This window comes from Indicator indicator, chromosome 24 (assembly GCF_027791375.1).
Source record: "Indicator indicator isolate 239-I01 chromosome 24, UM_Iind_1.1, whole genome shotgun sequence".
Classification (NCBI taxonomy): domain Eukaryota; kingdom Metazoa; phylum Chordata; class Aves; order Piciformes; family Indicatoridae; genus Indicator; species Indicator indicator.
Window position 1 is genome coordinate 9,226,680 of NC_072033.1, and position 8,063 is coordinate 9,234,742.

Consider the following 8,063-nt stretch of genomic DNA (forward strand, 5'->3'; position numbering starts at 1 on the left):
TGAACATATCCAGTAAAACCTATTAAAACTCTTTGCTTATCTGATGCATTTTAATCCATTATTGATTCATTTCACATGTTATTGTTTATAGTAGTTAACCCTCAAGCTTGTGGTTTACCAAGAATGGAAAAGTCAATTGCTAAACACATTTCCTTTTTTGGTACTGCAAAGGCTTGACATGGAGTTTGGGAAAACCAGTGTAGCTGTGTCACTTTTCTGTAGTGTGTTGCTAGTGGGTGCTCTAGACATCACAGTCAGAAAGAAGAAAGCTCTGGCAAAATTTGAAGCAATCAGCAATGTTTGATGCACTTCATTGGTCTTACAAAGCAAGGTTAGCACCAACCCAGTACAAGTTGCTCTACATGGCCTAAACGGCAGCTATGTACAAGAGCTGTCCTTTACCCATAATCATGTCTGCAAAGGTTTAGCTTTACCAGGGCAATCACAGAACTTACAGTCTAACTAGAAGTTGTGATTTGGGAGGTGATTTGGTGCAGTTCAGGCAAAAGACCAAGTGAGTTCTAGTTCTTGGCCACAATTTCCATAACTCCTAATCTGTTATTTTGTTTGCTGTACTTCCATTTTTAAATTATTATTTAATAAACAAAGTGTTAATGATCTCCAAATGGAAATGAAGAGTTGAGTCACCTCTTTAGGTATGACAAACACAATGTGTCAAATTAGAGAATCTTCTGGTACTCTCTCATTCTTCAATCCCTACTGACCATTTGCAGCCCTTATTCATGCCACAGGGAGAGGCTCAGAATTAGCAGGAGTGCTTCATCAGCCTCACTGCTTCTGTGGCAAGAGCCCACCACCGAAAGCTCTAGTTAATTCCAAAAGAACTTGTACAATCTTTTGTATTATTTAGGAAATGGCCCCACAAATATGTCAGGTGCCTCCTTCTAGAGAGACAGCCATTACCAACTAGCAAAACATCAGTCTCAGGAAATGACACAAACAATGGAAAATAAAAAATCCTTGGAAAATATTTTTTCCCACACTTAGTAAGAACCTGATGGGGAAAGGGAGCTAATCAGGATAACTGTTAGCATAAGGAAGTTTGAGTGTGCTGCTTCAACCCACTTTGGTTTCTGGATGCAAAATGAACTGATTTGCATCAATTTAAACTTCTTGACTAATGCACAAGTTCACTCAGGAAGTTCAGTCCTATTACTGAAAATACTCTGTCCCATTCTCTTCCTCATCCCAGTTCCAAATAACTCTGCCTTTGTGAAGAATAGTACTGCATTGCTTGAATTCAGTGCAAGGCTTCTCAGAGCGGGAGAGCTATGTAGATTTAAAAGGTTTCTGAATGAAAGAAATCAGAATGAAGGAGATAAATGAGAATGAGCTCATCAGCTTAATCAAAATAATCTTAGCCATGTTACAATTGAGACAGAAATAACACTCAGTATGTGAAGCAGTGTATAATTAGACCTACTTTCAAGTGCTACAATTTTAACAATCCAGTTAAATAACTGCTTAGTCATTGATGTATGTAAATTTAATGATTCTATTCTTGTTAATGAATTTTGAGATGAAATGACAAAATATTTTAAAATTAGTGATATACAATGCAAAATATATAGTATTGACTGCACTTTTACCATCCTAAATCAGAGCAGACACACAGATTCAAGTGGGACCAGTCAACTCCTGAAAATCGCAGCAACCAACAGTTTAGGACTCTTGCCTAACCTAGGAAAATGAATGGGATTTGGCCCTCATTTGCACTCAGTAGAGTCTGAACTACCTCTTAATGGTTTATGATTCCTGCTGAATCTTGAACAGGGTCAGGATTGCACATCAAACACCTGTTGCTCATTTTCAGGGAATCTGGAATTAGATCTATAGAATATGATGTTTACAACGAGTGTTCCAAAAAGCAGTAACAGAAATCCTGCATATTTTTAAAAAGCAGGAGAGAACAGAGTAAAAATAAATTAATCATACCCAAGATGAACTGGCCACACATGTAAAACAAATCTCACAACCTGGTCATCAAATAAGCTTCAGCAAAATGGCACAATGTTAAAAAAAAATAAAATTAAAATCTAAAATAATTAAGCCAATGTGCATATCAGATTCTGAATCAACCAATTTTGTTGGACTAAGCCTAGAATTGAAATGATCTTATCTGTGTATGACTAAAGGTTATTGCTCTCACAATTCAAATGGAAATATGTATTCATCAAAAACATATCTATTAGCTTCACAATGGTAAGCACTCTGTGAATTCAAAGAAGTTTCTTAGGAACAGGCAATACTGAAAGCTTACCCAGAAACTAGATAGCTGCCTATTTTCAGAAACAATTACTCAGTTTTGCTAGCAAACATGTCTTCCTCCAATGCTTTAGAAAGAGAGTCTTGTACTCACACACTAACATCTATGTCTGCAGCTCTATATACTTAGGTATTTTTAATTTTCTGGTAACTTGCCTTGATATAATTTTTGAGATTCTATTTGATATTTTATATAGCAACCCATTGTAAATTAATCTCCAACATAATGTACTATTACTTCATATATATCTTTTTCTTCCACTCAAAAGCATTTCAATAAAGCTCTAAAGGCACTGGCAATGACAATATGCTATTTTATGCATCACCATGGTAATGCTTCTGAAAATGGCTTTGATTTGGGGTCAGAAAGACCTAACATTATAACAAAGTATGAGGTTCATCTTGATGCTGCCTAAAAATATCATGCTCTAACTATCATGTTCTTGAGATCTTCACAGAAGGCAAGTTTCAGACCAGTATAATGTTAAGAGATGATACAGGCATTCAGACCTTCAGTATTCAGAAAGTTCAGGAGTAGGGTTAAGGTCCAGTTTCCCAGAGCCACACTTTTGAAGCTGTAGACAACCTAAATCCAAAGGCAGGTTTATACTTTAAAAGAAGAAATTCTTACAGATCATCTGTTGTTTCATGTATCACTTAATACTTCACTTAATCCTTAAACTAACCAGTTGGACTAAGTGGGACTAAGCGGTTAGAGTACATTCTATCCTGCAGCCAAGTAAACTGAGATAACTGAGGTCAAGCATTTCTCTCAAGACAGTGAAACCTAGAAGAGAACTTTGATTCATAAACCTGCAAGCTCCCTGTGGAGAGCACTGTCTCGAGCCCTGCAGCCCTGCTGTACTGCAAGTGGATAGCTGACAGAGATGCTCTCTGTATCGAACTGGCACAGCACTCTCATTAGCTTCATGCTGGGTTTTAGCTAATAAACCTTGATCCTAGACTAGAATAGCTGGAGCACCTAGCATTCAGACAGCCTCATGTCCTGCCAGCTCAGAAAAGCCTGGTGCAAATGGTCCTGCAGTTGCTGTCGGAGTCTTAACATAACCAGAGATACCTCACATCTGTCTGCTCCTGCCAGTGTTGGTGTGTCTTCAGCCCAGAATCCAGAATTCCACACATATAGCTTTGGATCTTCTGTGGGGCTGCCCTGCTCAACACTCAATTGTAATAACACAATTTCAGTAAGCTTCTAGCCCCCACCTGGTTTGTCAGACAATGCGGTAAAGTTTTGAAGGAAAGTTCTTTTAGAAAGTACAATCTTTGCCCCCAATTCAAGTGGTAAAAGCAAATAATGTACTATCACCTAATTAGGGATTAAATGAAACATCTCACTTTGAGAAGTGTTCATGAGATGTGTTTTCACTCACTGTACACCCATACAGGACTATGATTTATTTTGGCAGTTTTCCTGTGTTGATGTTTGTCCTCTCATTAGCTGTAACTCAAAACTGTGTCTTTTCTATGGCTCTGTAGTGTATCTCAAGGAAGCTGCTTAGCCTTTACTTGCTTCTCCACCTATAAAAAGGCTAAAGATTTTACTCATCTTTGAAACATGCTTTCAGAATTATAGGTGGGAAAGGCTATTAAGTGTTAGTAATAAACAATGTTATTTTGGGAAAAGGCTGTAAAATAGTGATGCTTTTGGATCTGAAAGTCATCTTCCTCCCCTAGAAAATAACGTTATGTTTGAAACATTTATTGATCGTCTCTTTTATTTTTCTTTTTTAAATGGCTGGGCTCAAAATAAAAGATTTGTTGATCAGGATCAGCGGTGTTTGGCAGAGTTTGCTTAGCATCCATCTCCCTTTCCTCTGTCACACTGGTGAGCTTCCCCACCTGGTGGAATAGAAGAGAGTGACAACCGTGGCTGGCTGCAGCACAGGAAAGCTGGGCTTTATTCTTTCTAAGAGCCAAGACTTGACAGAGAACAATCACATCATTATTATCACAAGTTGTCTATCTGGTTATCTTCCAGATTAATTGAGGGAAATACAACATAAAAGACTAGTGTATCTTGTAGACTTCTACATTAAGGAATTAGTTTAGTCTTGCTACCAAATTGGCCATGCAGTTATACGGTAACACACCATATCATTAGAGGACTGCTGAGTTATGTAGGACTGACATGATGCCTGATGTTCCGTGTGCATACTCACTGCAGCACTGACTCATTTAGCAGCTATGTTTTCATCTTCTTCAACCACTCCTGCCACCTTTTCTGGGTAGCCCATGGCTGTTGAAAATAGCCCTGCTGTAGCCTGGGCAGTGCCAGGATGTGGGTTCTGGTCCCTTGAGAGCACTCTCCTGTGCAAATTCCAAACTGAACGCTTCTGCAGCTCAGCTCTCCAGATTCCCAAAGCCACACAGATCTCCCCCCAAGTTTTCAGCTGCACAGCTTATCTCAGCTCTAGAAAGGCATGAGAGCAAGAAAGTTGGTGTGTTGGTAGAAGGGATTAGTTGAGAAGTCGTGTGGGTTGTTTTGTTGTAGGTTGTGAGGTTTCTAAAAAAGAAAGTACAAAAAAAACCAAATCCTTGTTGGTGGGGTCAGGGTGGGTGGAAGAAATCCATAAATGATTTATTTCTTCTTTCCTCCGCATCTCTTATGGTAACTTCATCCACTGATTCCAAGAATGGCCATCACTTTGAGTTCAGTGAAATTCCTTCATGACTTCTCTCTCCATGCATATGGACTGCCCCTCTTTATAGGAAAGATCCTTCTACAAAACTTCTTCTGATTCTTCCGTGAAGAAGGCACTAAACCTCTGTGTGCCTGGCCATTAAGAGGCTGTTGTTCTGTGCAGACAGGCTGGTAATCAGGGAGTCACTGGCATAAATTTCTCTCTAGTTAGTCATGCAAGTAATTTTCAAACACTTTTTCAGAACTGGCAACCTGCTGAGGTCAGTTTTGTCATCACTGAGTACAAAAGTACAGGCAGTACAGAAATCAAAGATGGGTATGAGAAATAGATGCAGAAGAGGCAGAGTCATCACTCCATGGTTATATTCCACTTTTGTGTTCTTTTATGGCTGCTGAAATTTTAAAATGGCAGATACGTGAAGTGAAAAGAATTCTCTGTTTAAGTTAGATTGGTACTGGGATAGCCACCCTTGGAGAACTACTGCAAGTTTTCACCAATGCAAGATAAAAATCAAACACAACGGACAGAAACCAATTATCTGCAAGTTATACCAGGGAGAATTAATTGGTAATATTTAACTTCAGACTGAAGGTGGTTCAGATACAGAGTATGTAAAAGACAGAAGTCAAGTTTCTGGGAAAAAGCCATGCATTACAGTACTCACTGGTTCTTCCAAAAGCTTATAAAGTTCCTCATCAAATTATTTCTTTATAAATACAAAAAAATAACTAAGATAATAAGAATTACCTTCAGCTGTATGCAAATCTAGGAAGTAGGAGAAGTTTTAAGACCACCTTCCAGTCTATATTCTCATCCAGATAAATCAAGAGAGACATGAACCTTCTCATCCATTACTGTCAGCTCTGTAAGATAAAGAGAAGATTTATTTATGTATTAATATTCTGTAAGAATATGACTTCATTGAAAATCTAGGATTTAATATGATCTTTGCTGTGAAGAGAATTGCAGGATCAGACATTCAACTTGTTTCCTCTCTCAAGATATTTTAGGTGCATCAATGCATAAACCTCTTATTTGCCTTACTTATTCTATTATAAATTAGTGGCTGTTTGTCTCATTTCTGGCAGAGTGAGAAAGCTGACATTAAATAAAACATTTCTAAAGCCAAAAGAGAAATAAAAAACCTTATTAGTGAGAAATTATTGAAAAATAAATGTCAGGGCTCAAGCCATGTAAAGATTAGTTATTTCCAATTAAATCTGTTGCACCTGTCTACAGATTTTGCTAACTGCCCTCAGCACTCAGGCTACAAGCTCGCTCTTCTTTGCTTACTGAATGCTGAAATCCAAGAGAATTTACAAAACTCAAGTTCTAACATCAAACATCAGAAGATGGTCCATGTCATGTTAGTTGAGTATCTGCTCATCTTAAACACTGAAACAAGCCCAAGAACTGTTCATTCAATAATCATTATTTTTGAAGGGTAAAAAAAAAAAAAATAGGAAAAGGGAAAGTTAGGTTAAAAGTAACAGCCAGATATACCAGCCTCAGCCAGCTGCTTTGCACTCCCTTAACAAAGAAGCAGGAAAGCCCATCTGAATGCACGGTAAATCGGTCTTCCTTCTCCTTTGCTTCTACTAAGCAGAACAAAGCAGCCACATTTTTCTGATTTTCAAAGTGTTCAATTAACTTAAAATGTTTTGCTCATCTCTATATGAAATTCTCTCTGCTCTGGGAAATTGGAGTTTTGTCTTCAACTCACTGTATTTAAATAATTTCAGCTAAAGGCAGATTATCTGATAATGGATGAATCCCCTCTGGTTCATCAGCAGCTATAGCTCCTAAAGTTCACATTGGACTAAAAGTGAATTTTAAAGGAAATTCATGCTTTCCTCTTTCACCTTCTGGGCCTGGTGGTAAAGAAGATGTGCATGTACTAAGCCAGGACCTCAACGCATATAACACAGTGCTCAAGTAGTTGCTGCCTTCCACAGAACTCAGCTTGAGTCAAAAGCCTGAAAGTGGAGTTAGGCTTATGGGTCTCAGCCACTACCAGATAATCATTCATTAACATTCAGAATCTGTGTATTGAATTAATTCTCTTTAGCAGCTGGCCAACAAAAAACTGTCCCACATCCCAATGTTAAGGTAGCAGGTTTAAAGTAACTCAGCACTATAAACAGCCCAGACTGCACATTATAAAGCCAATTTATGTTTTAAATAAGAATAAAATTTCATATGCACAAGGAAGCAACTAACTTCAAAACATTTCACAACAGTAGACAAGTATTGATTCATTTTTTTGTTTACAGAGGCCTAAATACTGCTTTAAAGTACTTGCTCACCAATGTAATTCTTTTTATATTACATGATTCAAGAAATGTACAAATTCTTCTGGGGTACAATGAAACATCTGCCTGACAGCACAAAGTCATCTTACACTATGATTTAAGAAAGAAATTGAAGAATTCTATATCCTTCCGAAATCAGATGAAAACAAACCAGCTAATCATACTTACTCCCATAGTCAGGGAGAAAAAAATAATCAATTTTTATTACAAACTATTCATATAGTTATATTTTCTAGTTGGCAAGGACCTTAGCCTTTGAGCATGGAAATGTGCAACCTTCAGATCCTTTCACATTAAGGCATATATTGGGGTGGTGATGTTACAAATTCTGTAGTACTTATTAAATATACAACTATATGTTTAGGAGAGAAAAATATTTGTCAGTGTTACATGATCTTCACCAAACTTCCAAAAAGCTGAATAGCTTCCTTGCTGGACATTCTTGTACCCTTCTAATATACAAACGGTCCAACTTCAGAATGAAAATATAATGCTCGCACCTGCTAGTCTAGAGCACTAAAGAACCAGCTGGACAATGTTGGAGAGCTTAAATATCATAAAATATATTTCCTAATAACAAAGGTTCCTTCTTTCACTTGGAGCACTTCTAAGCAGAGAAATAGAAGCATACAATACAAGTCCTAGTTTATGAGCACATATGGTTGCTGCCTCAGAAACATAATTCAGATGTCATTAACAAGTTAAACATGATGTAAGTTCCAGAGGAAATTATTCCAAAATTTATCTTCAGTCAGTCGCATTTAGAAGATTTCAGGAAGTTATTTTTGAGTGTTTTCGTTTA